A 14,715-nucleotide genomic window follows, 5' to 3' on the forward strand; every position below is an offset into this window, starting at 1 on the left:
GGTGGGGCAGGTACTTGTTCTGGTATCTTTTTCAAAAATGATGGTCTGTTAAGTATTGATAAAGCTAAATCTCATGTACTTTTGCTGTAAGAACATTGAGAGTTAAAAGAAAATCCATAAAGGAACTAGAATGCTGCAGTGGGGGGGAAGAAAAATACATTCTGGGCTGTGTTGCCCCTCCTATCTGTGGGTGGGACAATATTTAAAAGGGAGTGTGTGTGGGCACAGATCCATATTTCCGACTGATGCAGACAAAGAGAAGATTGCAAAAAGAGAAGAGGTTGCAAAGAGAGAAGAGGTTGCAGGCACTGCACCCTCCCTGGTGTCTGGCAGGGCTGCAGCATTTACAGTCGGCAGAGGCGAGCACCTCCCCTTTAAAAGGTAAAATTTGTAAATCGCGTGTGGACGAGGAAGTGAGTGAGTGAGGGGAGTGAGTGAGTTTGGGAGCTTCCCCCTGAGTGAGGTTAGAGAGAGAGAGAGAGAGGGGGAGCAGCAGCTACAGCTACAGCTACAATCAGCCCTTAGGCACAGAGAGAGATGGTCTGTGCGGAAGGTCTGTGCATCTTTTTTTTCCCCTGATTGTTGCATTTTAACCCGTCTTTTCTGTCGCTGCTATAATTTCAAGATGCAGGTTTTAAACCTCATGTTAGAGGGGGGGATCCACCCAGCTGCACTCCCTTTTTTCAAACAAAATAAGTTGGTCAGTGGAGTTTAGGCTTTGCTGAACTTTTGAATGTGGTGGACAAATATTTCTGCATTTTACATTTAATTTATTTATTTTTTTGTTGTTGTTGCATTTCTCTCACCAGAGAGAAATTTCTGTTTAACCCATCACTGACTGGGTGGAACGATTGAAGGGGGCAGGATTTATATCCCCACCTACTGTAGGTGGTTGTATCTGCCTCTCTCTCTGTGTGTGTATGTGTGAGTGAATGAGTGATGGAGCAGATTGGCTCCCCATTGAATCTGGCACTTCAGCTGTTTCAGGCTTGTGAAGAATTAGCTATCTCTCCTCCTGTCCCTCCATCCAGTCCATTGATGCAATGTTACAGGGTCTATACTCTGTTGCACGTCTGCCACTTCACTGGAGGGATTATATTCTTCTCAAACTGCCCTGCAAACTGTAACAGTGAATCATGCTGTGCTGTGGGTAACCTGTTACTAAATAATGCCTGCCTCTTGCTACACCACGAACCGTTGTGAATTCACAAGTTGCTGTTGCTAACATTAGTTGGAGACATTACTCACCAATTCTAAACGGGAATGTCACGAGAGAAACATTTAGCATTTTACCATGACATTACCAACTGTGATTTCTAGGCTTTGCTCACATTATCAATGAATGATTCATTCTAATCATATAAAAATAGTACTTCATTACATTATTGCCGCAAAAAGTCTTTACATCTTCATCAGCGTTTGGCAGCCCACATTGTCGTGACCTTGTGTGATGTGTGTATACATAGTTTATGTCATGATAATGGCCCCATTCCCAGTGGTGATACGATTGGTAACCAGAGGGTGCAGGTTTAAAATGAGTGGCGAAGGATCGAGTGGAGAGATGGTGATTTTTTTTTTTAAGCAGCAGATTGTTAGGATCTGGAACGTGCTGGTTGGTGGAAACAGATTCAACAGTAACTTTCAAATTTTCCAGCACAGGAACATGCCCATTTAACCCAGCATGCCCATTGCCAGTGTTAATGTTCCATAGAAGCCTCCTCCCACCCATCTTCATCGTTATTTAAAATTTGTGTGACGTTGCTAGCATCCCAAATGCAGCGAAGAGTCAACCACATTGCTGTGGGTCTGGAGTCACATGTAGGTCAGACCGGGTAAGAACAGCAGATTTCCTCTTTCTAAAGGGGAATTAGTGAACCAGATGGGCTTTTGTAACAATTGATGATAGCTTTATTTTATGGTTATTCCAGATTTTCAAAATTAATTGAATTTAAGTTCCACCAGCTGCCATGGTGGGATTTGAACCCATGCCCCCAGAGCATTTGGCTGAGCCTCTGGACTAGCGATATTACCACTCTACCACCATCTCCCAACTTGATTATTTTTCCGTTCTGTTCTCTTTCATGTTTACCCAGCTTCCCTTTAAATGCATCCATGCTATTTTGGTCATTTATGATATTCATCTCAATTACTACTTGTGGTAGTGAGTTCTACTTTCACATCGCTCTCTGGTTAAAGAAGTTTACCTTGAAATCCCAAATGAATTTATTAGTGGTTATCTTTTATATTTGTGTGTATGTATTATCAGTCGCTTAGTAGTACAGAACTTGAATATTGCAGAAAGCAGAGACTGAAAAAAGTGTTGAAGCTTTTCGCCTTGAAATCATCCGGACAATCACAAGAATGCCAAATTTCAAACAATCACAACACTTTCTACTACAGGAGAAAAGGGTGCTGATTGGCTGGCAAACTAACTCTGATTGGCCAAGGCGTTGCCATTAGAGAAAAAGGGAACAATAGGCTACCCTGGCATCCAGGTGATTCAAAAAAAGGTGAAAGTTGAACATATATATTCCTTTTGTTTGCAGAGAATGGGTCCCTGTGTATGAACGTATACCACTTCTAGCAAGCATAAATAAGCCAAGTCACAAGCTCGAGTGAATCAGTTGATTGGTAGTACAGAATACCAGTTATAGTTCCCCATTGCTCTTTCCTTGGCATCGCTCTGCCAGTCAGAGTCTAATTCCAACCTGTTAGCGCCCCCTTCTCCTGTAGTGTAAATTGTTGTGATTGTTGAAATTTAGCATTCTTGCGTTTGTCCTGATGAGTGCAAGACGAAAAGCTTTGGCAACATGTCTCTCTTTTCAGCAAATATATAATAATAGTTTTAATAATACTAGATTAGATAGTCTTTATATTGACATTATTTATCTCTCTTTCCCCTTCCCGGGACACCCCACTGCCTCACACCTCACATCCCCCCCACCGCCCAACCTCACCACAAGATTTGCCAGGATCAAGTGTACAGGAGGTTCTGGCAGGTTCGAGGTGCCCTGAGAGATGGGGATTTTTTTTTTAAAGCAGCAAATTGTTAGGTTCTGGTTGGTGGAAACAGATTCCATCGATTGAATCATCTGGCCTCATGTGGAGGATATGTTGATGGAGACGAAGCAAAACACCAGTAATTAACCATAACTTTGACAGTGGAGACTGTTGAGAAATGGTGTAAACAGCTTCTTAAACTTTTCCACTGGGTTTCTTGCCGAAATTGTAGCTGGAGACTCTTGTGGCAATTCTATCATGACATCTATGACCCTCGTGTAAAACCTTTCCCTTTGACCATCAGTCCTAACATCTCCTTATGTGATTTGGTATAATATTTGTTTGACCACACTCTTGTGACTTTTTGCAGTGTTAAAGACGCTATATAAATGCACATTGTTGTTTTATGCCTTTGTCCTGAAAAAGTAAAAGTGGCATTCCCCAACATACCACATTCCTGATTTTTATTGCAGATTTACTTGGAATTACCTCTTAAGCTTTGCCAAGAGAAATTTAATCCTTGTCATAATGCCTGCATTTAAAACAAAAGCTTCAAATCCCTGCCTGGAAGGGACATCATCCTTTAGTGCATGCTGTGGAGTTAAATGGATGATAAATTTGTTCTTCATTCTGTAGCTGGTGATAGAGGTTATACTATTTACTGGTGAATGCTCTGCAAAATTTCAGCATTAATGGACACTTGGGAGCAATCTCAGGACTGACTGATATTTTTCTATTTTGGGTTGTGGTTTATTAACAGCACTTAGGGTATTCATACACCACCTGGACTACAGCAGTTCAAGATGGTAGCTCACCTCCACCTTCGCAAAGGCAACTAGGGAATGGGCAATAAATGCTGGCCTAGCCAGTGATGCCCACATCCCGTGAACAAATCTTATGTAAAAAAAATACCTTGCACTTGATCAAAAGAGTTCCTAGTCAGCCTTTACTGTGCTTTTTGCATTTTAAGTGTTTTTGTTAGCAGTGAGATTGTTTATCCCCGAAAGGAATCATTAACTAAATGTTAGATGTGTGGAATAGAGACCATTAAAGTATCCCAACCACAAGGCAAATTGAAAACTTATCATCCAACAACTAATTAACATGGAATGTTTCTGAGTATTTCATTAAATGATGAAAGTACAGGACACAGCATGTACAAGATTGAATTTGTATTGAATTAGGTGGATTTTTAACTTGCGTAAACTCATCAGTAACTCTACATTTGGAATATTTGGAATATTGTATGCAGTTTTTGGAGTCCTTAATTTAAAAATGAAGATTGATTTGTTGAAAAGGTTAAGGAAAAGTGATAATTATGTTAGGATCGAGGCCATGAAAGGAAGACTGACATTTATATAACACCTTTCAAAACCTCAGGATGTCCCAAAGCACTTTACAGCCAATTTGCAGATAGGAAGGAGATAATAACCAAATCTGTTCCAGAGCTGCAGGTTAAGGGATAAGTATTGACCAGGACATCATGGATAACATCCCTGTTCATCTTAGAAATAGTGTTATGGGATATCTTGTGTCCACTTGAGAGGGCAGATGGAGCCTTGCTTGAATGCCTCATCTGAAAGGTGGCACCTGTGACAGTGTGACAGTCCCTCTGTACTGCGCTGGAGTGTCAGGCTGGATTTTTAATTCAGATCTTTGGGCTGGTACTTGAACCTTCGGAATCAGGAGGCTGACGCAGCATAAGTTATAAGAAGAGGGTCAAGGAATGTTATTGTCCTTGGGGAGAGTCCATGACGCATGCACAATGCTTGTGACCTTGTTAGGAGGCCCGATTTGAAGCGACTCAGGGATTTGTTTTAGCATAAGAGTATAACCCTTAATATTCCTGTTCAAATCCCTGCACTGCACAGATGTGCTCATAACTCATGGGTTTAGCGTCAATGCAAAGCCTAAATTATTTTGCATGGCAGATATTGTGTAGTGTAATTCGCATGTGAATACCAAAACTGACTGAAGTGAAGTCAGACTGCTGGTTTCAGGGACCTGCACTGTTTCACTCGTGCCAGGTTGTGTCATGATACTATGGCTGCATTTGCACTGTGATAACATGAAATTGACCGGCAGGTAAAGAGCAGCAAGCCCATCAGGCCTGCCGCTCTCCATAAAGATAGGAACATGGTGACTAAACAATCCTTCTGGCCCACCACCGCCCCCCCCCATAGCCATGTAATCTTCAAAAAAAAATCAGAGGACGAGAAACACAAGCCCAATAAGAGATATAGGACTCTGGACAGTTCCTCTCTGATTCCCACATATCAAATCCAGTGCAGGGGATCATGGACCGAGTGTTATCTACTGTCAGTTCTTATGGATTGAGTCACTTCAGCATAGAAGGAGGCCATTCAGCCGATTGAGTCATGCTGACTCTATGTAGAACAATCCAGTCAGCTCTGTTCCCTTACCCTATCCCCATAACCCTGCAAGTTTATTTCTTTCAAGCTCCCATCAATTTCCTTTTGTAATCATTGATTATCTCCGCTTCCAGCACCCCCCCACCTCCAATTTTTTGGGCAGCAAGTTCCAAGTCATTACCACTTGCTACATTTTTTTTAAAAAAAGTTATTTTTTCATATTCCCCCTGCATCCTTTACCAAAAGACTTCAATCTGTGTCCCCTAGTCCTTGTGCCCTTAGCTAATGGGAATAGCTCTCCTTTGCCTATTTCATGTCATCTTGTCCACCTCTATCAAATCTCCCCCCAATCTCGAGCAGAACCACTCCAGCTTCTCCAACCTCAGTGTAGTGTAAAAGCCGCACATTCAGAATGTGGTATTTGCACTCAGGCATCCAATACATCCACGCAATGTTCTTCTGTCCAAAACAGGCATTAATTAACCTGTTCATTTTCAGTGAGTTAACACCTCCATTAAAGGACCAGTTGCAGAGTATGTTGAGGGTTCACACGTTAAAATGGCAAACTGTAATTTTGTGCAAGTTACACTCTGCTGCCTCTCCTAAGTGGCATCTCCTCCACTCTCTGTAGGTATTTCCCAAAGAAAGAGATTGACCTTGAATGACTTGGATTAATGTGATTTCTTCTGTTATATTTGGGAGTCTTGCTCTGTTTAGAACAGGTATACTGGATGTTGTTGAAATCAGCTGCTTTTGGTCCTGATTTCTTTGTGTGTCTGCTGACAGATTGATGGTCCTGATCATGGTCATTCATCTAGATGTGAAAAGCAATGTTATGAAGTTTCAGTACCAACATCGATGGCGGTTAAAGCTTGCACTTATGTAAAACAAGATTATTTGTACAAAGCAAGCAGTATTAATCCTCAAATTGCCAGGATGATCTCTGACAGGTTAAGGCTCCTGCACTTTGTTGTTTTATAGTTTCATTTCTCATCTCGATACGGAAACTAAGGTTCTCAGCTAACTGGGTTATACTAGGCTTTGTTGTTCTGTTTGAGTTTGCTGCCATTGACAGTTTTAACCAGCAATACAATCATTTTTCTCAAGATTGCACATTGGCTGTTTTTTTTTGTGTTGAATCAATGTCAAAAAAAAACCTGTTGGCCAGCCAGTGGAGATAATTTCATGGTGAACTGATGGGAAACTATTGAGGGGGCAAGTTCACCTGAAATAAACCAAAATAAAGGGATTGAGGTGCTGGGATTTGCTTTCAGTAAAATGTCAGGTGTAGTATAAATAAAATCTAAACTCTGTGTGCACGCACGCATGCGCACGTATACATGCACACACTCTTACTCATAATTATTGGCAATCATTCTTATATTGCTTCAGTGGGTTTAAACACTTGAGTAACTGAACTGCAAGGTTCAGTGTCTTTGACGCTGCGGCTGAATGTTTTAAACAAATGCTAAATACTGAGGGTGCTGGACACAGAAGCAGAAAATGCTGGGAACACTCAGCAGGTCAGGCAGCATCTGTGGAGAGCGCAAGAAACGTGAACGTTTTGGGTCGATGACGGTTTGTCAGAACTGGAAGATGTTTAGGATGGGTATCAGCTCTTTGTAAAAAATGAGAAGCCAAGCTCTAGCTTCTCCAGTCTTCCTTGCAGTTCTGACATCAACCTCGGAGCAGCTGTTCTTTGAATTATCTCCAGCTTTTGTACTCCCTAGTTAATCGACAACTAGGTTTGGATGCTGTACTCCCAAGGAATGGTCTGAGCAGATCACCCTGCAGTTTGAATATAACTTCCCCTCATTTCTATTCTACTGTTTGTCAGTGTCTGCTTCTTGTTTAATAGTGAGTTAAGAGGAAGCTATTGGTAATAAATGAACTGTGTACGTGAGCTATTAAAGTCTGAGTGCCACAGCCAAAGATCAACATTATTTGCCTGTGAAACCTAGCCTCGGTATAAGACCCTTCGTTATAACACAATCCATAATGTAAGTCAGTTGAACCTTGTCTTCAGTTTTTTCCATCTTTTCATGTAAAACAATGGGACAAGGAATGACTCGTCGTATTGAAGATGGAATGTCTTTCAATGACTGAAGTTGGCAAGAACTTTGCAATTCCTACTCTCTATCTGTTTTCAAAAGTGTATTCTGAACTCCTCCTTATCCGCTATAAAAGGGATGGGGTTAGGCAGGGCTACTAACCTGGCCAAAGTCACCTAATGGGTTTCCTTAATGGGCTGCTTTTAATTTTTAAACAGTGATTTGTTTTTAGTAAGGGAGGAGCCTTCCAACTTTGTGCACCGGATCTTGCTTTGCCTGCACCACATATCTGGGCTGAAATTGTGAAGGGGGCAAGGACAAAAAATGGGTAATATGGCGTCACTCATGTCCCTCCCTGTATTTAGTTCCAGTCACTTCTTTGATAGACCTGAATACCTGGGACAGCTGAAACGATACAGCCTGTCCCCCCACCCCGCACTTTTAACTACCCCCCCCCCCCCCCCCCCTTCCAAAAAAAAATCCACCCTTTTATCTTTTTAAATAATCTTTATTTTAAGATATCTGGTATGGGCGAGGCATGGCCAGTAACCTCATTGTAAACATCTGGCTGATCTAGCTGGAGCATCTGCTTTGGTGTTAGGGAGTCAGTGCAGCTCAGAAGGAGATCATTCAGCCTATCGAATCCATGCCAGCTCCCCGTAGAGCCATCCGATCAGTCCCATAGGCACCTCATTTGGGGCTTGGGTCTGTTGAACCAATAATGGTGACGCTATACCTGATGAATATTTGAGTGTGGCTAACCTTAGTCTTTCAGTCCTTTTTCCTTATGTCTGCAAACTTGCCACCTAGCTCGTTTCACCAGTTCAGCTGACAGACTTTTTCTTTAAAAAAATATCCTGTTGTCTTTTTGTGTTGAAGGGCGCAATGTACAATTTTTCTTTCTTTTTAAAAAAAATGATACAGGTCGAGTATCCTTTATCCGAAACCCTCTGGGCTGGTTGCATTTGGATTTAGGTAATTTCAGTTTTCGTAAATTGCATATAAACTTGCAATGCAATAGCCTAAGCCTAGACTAGCTGTAGCCTAAAGTAAATAAAACAGCTAGAAAAGTAAAATGCATCACTGAATGATAAATACAGGGGATGTGTAATAAGTTTCTTTTTGACATGTTCCCCACAAAAATCGCAAGGTAAACAGTGCAAGCAAGCAGACTTCCTGTGCTAAGCGTTGACGAGGTTTAAACAAAAAAGTGGGGTTTTTGGATTTATGGTTAAAGGACACTTGACCTGTACCATTGTATAGCTGGTTAAATGTATCAGCGGCAGCAAGTGCAAATAGAACAAACCCCCAGTCTGGTGAAAACCGACCCGGAGACCACCTCAATTTCAACATCACAAGGAGAGTTTAAAAACTTAGCTGTCGCAGGAGTCTTGGGATTGCACAAATCCCTCTTGCTTCGTAGGCTGGTGTGTGACATGGAAAGATCCAATGATGTGAAGGAAAGAAGCCCATTATTGAATGGTGAAAGAAAGTAAAGGACTTGCATTTATGTAAGTGCTTTTTCATGGCCTCTGGTCGCCCCAAAGCGCTTTCCTGTTTACAAAGTGCTTTTTGAACTGTAGTGATAGTTGTTATGATGTAAAATAAACATGGCAGCTGTTTTGAACTTGGCAAGATCCCACAAACAACATTGGACTTAATGAGCAGCTAATCTGCTTTTGATGGTGTCGGTTGAACACAGGACAAGATGAGAAGGCCATCCTTTCCTTCAAATAGTGTGATCTTTATCATCCACCTGAATCACCAAAACAGGTAGAGGGGCCTTCAGTGTAATGTCCAATTTGAAGGATAGCACTGCTGACAATGCAACACTCCCTTAGTAGGACACGAGAGTACCAACTTCCATTAGGAACTTGTCTTGCTGTGGTGGACTTGCCCAGAAAGGGGGAGCAATGTCACTGGTGCACAGGTCCAACATGGTAATTGAATCATTCCTCTCTGCACTACATGTGATAACATCAGAAAAGTGTTTATGAAGAGCAGCTTGGAGTCTAGCTATGTTGAAGGGAGTCAGGAGGACTTTGCCCAGTAAGACCAGCTGTTGCTTGGCTATCAGTTAATGAACAAAACAACTGACTTCCTTCTGGAGACAGCAGCTTCTGGGTTGAATTTTTAAAAAAAAAAAATCTTTGCCTGTGGCATGTGGATAATCAAATAAACAGACAGGGCTTGAGCTTATAAAAAATAGGTGGAGAGAGAGAGAGGAAGGTCCACACTGGGATCATCTTCTCTGTTCGCTTCTAGACTGGCTTGTTTCTCCCTGGTTCTTGGAATAAAGAAGATTTGTTATCTGAAATCAGTTTTGGTCATGTGACCATATGTTTCCATTGTGCATATAAATGATTCAAAGTTAGAAGCCATTGCTTAACAATGAGGAATGGATAATGGCTGTTCACACTTACTTATGATTAACTGGTTCCTCAACAGCTCTTTAAGTGTCATTCAGAGACAGGAAAATCTGGACTTTTTGAATTTTGAGTAAGTGCAGAAAATAGGTGTGAATTCTACAGATGGTTTTGTCTCGGCATGTCCATTCAAGGGAGGGCACCCCCACCCAAGGTCATTTCATTAAGAACTTTCTAGAGACTTGAAGTAATTCTGAGCCTGCGCAGAGGTTATAAAAGTCACCTGATTCCTGGCAGCCATCTTAACGTCTTGTTGTTTTAGTTCTTTTAAAACTTAAGCCAGTCTTTCTCAGCCAGTGCATACATATAAAGTGATTTTTATAAAGCCTAGCTTTGTAATAGGTGGTTGACGAGAGAGCCAAAGGTGACATGAGGCGAAACGTGTTTGTGCAGCGAGTGGTTATGATCTGGAATGCGCTGCCCGAGCGGGTGGTGGCAGGAACGATTGGAGCTTTCAAGAGGCGACTGGATAAGCACCTGAAGAGAGAATTTGCAGGGCTCCTGCTGGTAAAGGACAGGGGTGGGAGGGGTGGGATCAGCTGGGTTGCTCGTGCTGAGGGCCAGCATGGACGTGGCAGGCAGAATGGTCGCCTTCTGAGCTGTAACCATTCAATCGTTCTAATTCTGGCTGTGCTCCTTCGTGTGGGAAAAGAAGGTGGAGACTGGAAAAATCATCTGCTTTTAAATAGATAATTGGTTTATTGAAAAAATATCATGGCAGGTGCTGAAGTGTGATGATAGGAAATAAAAAAAGTAATTATGTTTCATGATATAGTTACAGACATTAATTTAAATAAAATAATAAAAGGATTGTACAATTATGATCATGTCAGCACATAATTAATTACAATACATTGCAAAATGCAGGTCTCCTTAATTTGTAGAATAGAAATGTAAGGTCTATGGCACTCTGTGTTTTGTATTTGTGTCTATAGGTCATATGTTTTCAGATTGAGTTCATTAAATTCTCAGTCAATTATGTACTATTTGTGAATTTTATAAAATAGGGGTTCGGCCTATCTTATAGTCCATTTGTTCTGTATCTTCCTTGTGGAATAACGGTGTCTTCTGCTTCATTCCCTCACATAGTTCCTTTTGTGTGGTAGTAGCGAGAGATAGTGGCAATGGGAGGTGGGATTCTAGAGTTTTTGAACAAAGTTCAGGCAACTTTTTCCACCTTTCAGCAAGGGGACAATTATTCAAATCATTTACAAACACTAACTCTTAAAAATACCGCTAGCAGTGGTAACGTCCCCACTCCCAGTTGACTACCTAGTGGTATGTTTGAAAGGGAAAGCTGCCAGCTCCATGTGAGAGTCCTTGAGTAAGATTCCAGAATACGCCATTTTATTTATTCTCTTTGACCTGTTGTGATCTGGAATGTGCTGCCTGACGGTGGTGGGAGCAGATTGGATAGTAACTTTCCAAAGGCAATTGAATAAATGCTTGGCCAAAAAAAAAAGACAGAGCTGCTGGGAAAGTGCCAGAGGAATGGGATTTCTTAATTAATTCTTGGCTCTGGACATCATTAGCAGTTATTGCCCAGGACTGACTGGGTAGTTCTTTTCAGGGGTTGATGCAGGCACTGGGGGATCTCCATCCTGTGTTGCAAGATTCTGTGTTTCTTGTTTGAGTGAATTGAAAGTAGGATTGCGATTTCCGCTAGTGGAGAAAGGGGGATGAGTAGTGTAGAAGACCAAGTTCCTGACTCAACACAGGCACCGGACCCGTTATCTGGCATCTCAAAATCCAGAAGAACCTGAAGGCTGGCTACATTTTGAAGCTGGGGCCCTTGGTAGTAATTTGTATCAAACCCTCTTATTCTTTATTTTTCATACTTTATTTTATGTATTATAAGTACATGATAGGCCTAGGACCCAAAATCTGTAAAATTCCCAAATCCGGCGCATGTCCAGTCCTGAGATTCCCAGATATGGGATTCGGTACCTGTGTAGATGGGAGCCATCAGCATTTGAGAATGTTGGAAGTTTTATATTCTCCATGTGGCACGTTTCTATGAATGGAACTTGTTTTTGTTTTAGAGTGATGTACATGGGGAAAATAAGCAACACCAGCCACAATGAGTTAATGGGTCTTCATGATATATGCACTTGTTGGGAGTTTTGTTCCCAGAACCCCTCTCTGCACCAACGTTGATGTGGTAACCTAGCCATCAGAGCAGGTTACACTCGCAGCAATGTGCCACCTCTTTTCGTTTCTCGCCCAGGGGTACGCTCATTTGTCATTTTAACACCTTTTTACCTAAAGGTCAGCTAGCTAGCTGTGTCATTCGCGTGAATTAAACCTGGTGCCTTTTTACCAGACTCGGGGCTTTTTCCTTTCCATGGAAAGGAAGCAGTTGAGATCTTGAGCGCAGAGCATTTCCTGTCCCCTTGGTTTGTTGCCATTTGTTGTCTCCTTCTGCAGGTGAACAGTGTGACATTTTGAAAGTTGCCTGTACACGTTGTGGTGTGAGGCAACACTTTCTCACTGCACTTTTTATTCTGAAAGCTGCAATGTTCCCTGACTTGTTCTTCGATGGATAATATACATTAACAATTAAAATTCTAGAAATATTAATTCTCCGCAGCCCTCCTCCAGAGTGAGATGTTGGAATTTTGTCACCTTCTCTGATGTTGAACGACTATGAAACGTCACACATCCTGTGTTGATTAAATTTCAGCCTAACAAAGAAACATAGGCTGCAGTTATCTTCAGAATTGAACTCTGCCCATCAGAACCTAGCTCGTCCCATTTTTCAATTAAAAGCAGAATAGTGAAGGGGACAATGTGGTTCTAAGATCTGAGTTATTAAATTCATCTGTTTAGCTGTTGTGATTGGGTTTCAATGGAGACTTTAATTGTAGTATTTCTTTGTTTTAATGAAAAATTAGTCCAGTTTAAAATATGACAGGCCTAAATATTCTGGACCTGACTATTCATTGGGTTTCTAGTCCAGAAAATTGGTTCTTAAAATGGATAGACACAGTAACCAGTTCTGTTGAAGGGTCATGAGGACTCGAAATGTCAACTCTTTTCTTCTCCGCCGATGCTGCCAGACCTGCTGAGTTTTTCCAGGTAATTCTGTTTTTGTTTTAGACACAGTAACCGTTTGTCAATATGGTTCCTATCCATTCGAAATGGAATAATGGATGTTGCGGGGAAGTGAGAAAGAAAGCTGATTGTTAAGGCCTCGTTAAGTTCCATTTAGGATCAGTTTGAGGGTGTTAACCAACTGCAGAGTCCAATCAAGCACTGAGGCCAAATCCTGTGGCTCATGGCCCCAAATATCTGTGGGATGTGATTCCATTGCTTATGACGGGTAGTGCTGCTAGCAGGGTCATTTTGGAAGATACCTGACTTGCATCAGGCTGATGTGGATTAGCTCCAAGGTCTACCTGCTTGTGCCATCAGGAAATCCACTTCCTGGCTATCTTTTTGGGCATTCTGTCTTCAACCAAGCCAGCACTCCCCTGCAGACCCATAGTGTGCTCTCTGACCTCTGCTGTGTAAGTTGGGCAACTGGCCCAAAACTTTGGGGCTCCGAGCCATCCACTGTGCCCATCTGCCGGCCACTCGCGGTGCTGCAGCCTCCAGTCAAAAGCGAGGTCTCAAGTGGAATGGAAACTTCTGGCATTAGGGGGCTTCTGGTTCGACTTCACCCTGTGACCGCTCCTGATGGATCATTTTCCTCCTGATGAGCGGAGCTTCTGGCTTTTACCAGGCCGGCCAGTAAATCCCAGCAACAAGTGGTGACTCCAGCAACCAGATTTTCTACTGGGCTCCTCTGATCTCCCACTGGAGTTTCCAGTGCCAGTCTGTGGAACCCAGTGAGTTTTGGGGCATTGGGGGGAGGGGAAGAATTTAACGAGAGATTTTAATTATCTCTGCAGAAGACTTGCATTTATATAGCACCTATTATAACCTTGGGATGACCCAGATTGCTTTACAGCTAATTAAGTACTTTTTTTGGAGTGTAGTCACTGTTGTAAAATAGGAAATGCAGCAGTTTACTCACGCAAGCTCCCACAATTAGCAAGGTGTTAATGAGAAGAAAATCTGCCTTCACTGATGTCAATTGAGGGATGGGTATTGGTGAAGGGACACTGCTGCTCTTCATGATAGTGCCTTGGAATTTTTTGCATCCACCTGAGATGGCAGAAGGGGCCTTGGTTTAACATCTCATCTGAAAGACAGAACCTCCAGCGCTGCAGTACAGAGGGAGTGCTGCAATGGGAGAGTCATCATTGATTTTTTTTTGTGCTCAAATCTCTGGAGTGGGATGGATTCCACAACCTTTGGACTCGGGATGTGCAAGTGCTATGCATTAGGCTCAAGTCTTTTAAAAAGAGAGAAACAGTACAGAATATGTCTTCCCCCTGATAATGTGTAATGCAGCGACCATTAGATATAGTACTGCGGGGACAGCTGGAGGAGGAGAAGGAGAGGCAAGCTGGGACTTCAGAGAGCAGTGAAGGACATGATTCACAGGAGCTACGGCCTCGGGTGATAACCTTACCACAATAGAATCAGCTGCCATGGTCATAGTGGAGGAAGTTCAGATCGGGGTATACCAACTGGACCGTAGAGCCCAGTAGGCACAGGCAACCATCTGCCATGCATTACCAGCATCAGTGAAGGTCATCGCTGCTCTTGTATGTTAGAGATAGTTTCCTCACGCCTCTGGGCATTCACCTTGTTCAGTGTCGGTATATTTGATGCTGCCTTCCAGGCACAGTAGGAACAGGAGGCCATTTAACCCTTCATTCCTGCTCTACCATTCAATTAGATCATGGCCGATCTGCAACTCGATTCAATTTACCTGCCTTAGCTCCATATCCCTTGATGCCCTTACCCCCCACCAAC

The 14,715-nt window shown here is 42.3% G+C and overlaps 1 protein-coding gene across 3 annotated transcripts in view; it reads left to right on the plus strand.

The window, feature by feature from the left end:
- Positions 1 to 232: 232 nt before the first annotated feature.
- Positions 233 to 14,715, plus strand: part of LOC121270006 (multiple C2 and transmembrane domain-containing protein 2-like) — a 483,534-nt gene continuing 469,051 nt past the window's right edge. For all 3 annotated transcript variants that reach the window (XM_041175251.1, XM_041175254.1, XM_041175252.1), the window contains exon 1: positions 233 to 381. The gene's annotated coding sequence lies outside the window, so the exon portion shown is untranslated. The remainder of the gene's footprint in view (positions 382 to 14,715) is intronic.

The sequence above is a fragment of the Carcharodon carcharias genome, chromosome 26, assembly GCF_017639515.1.
Source record: "Carcharodon carcharias isolate sCarCar2 chromosome 26, sCarCar2.pri, whole genome shotgun sequence".
NCBI lineage: Eukaryota > Metazoa > Chordata > Chondrichthyes > Lamniformes > Lamnidae > Carcharodon > Carcharodon carcharias.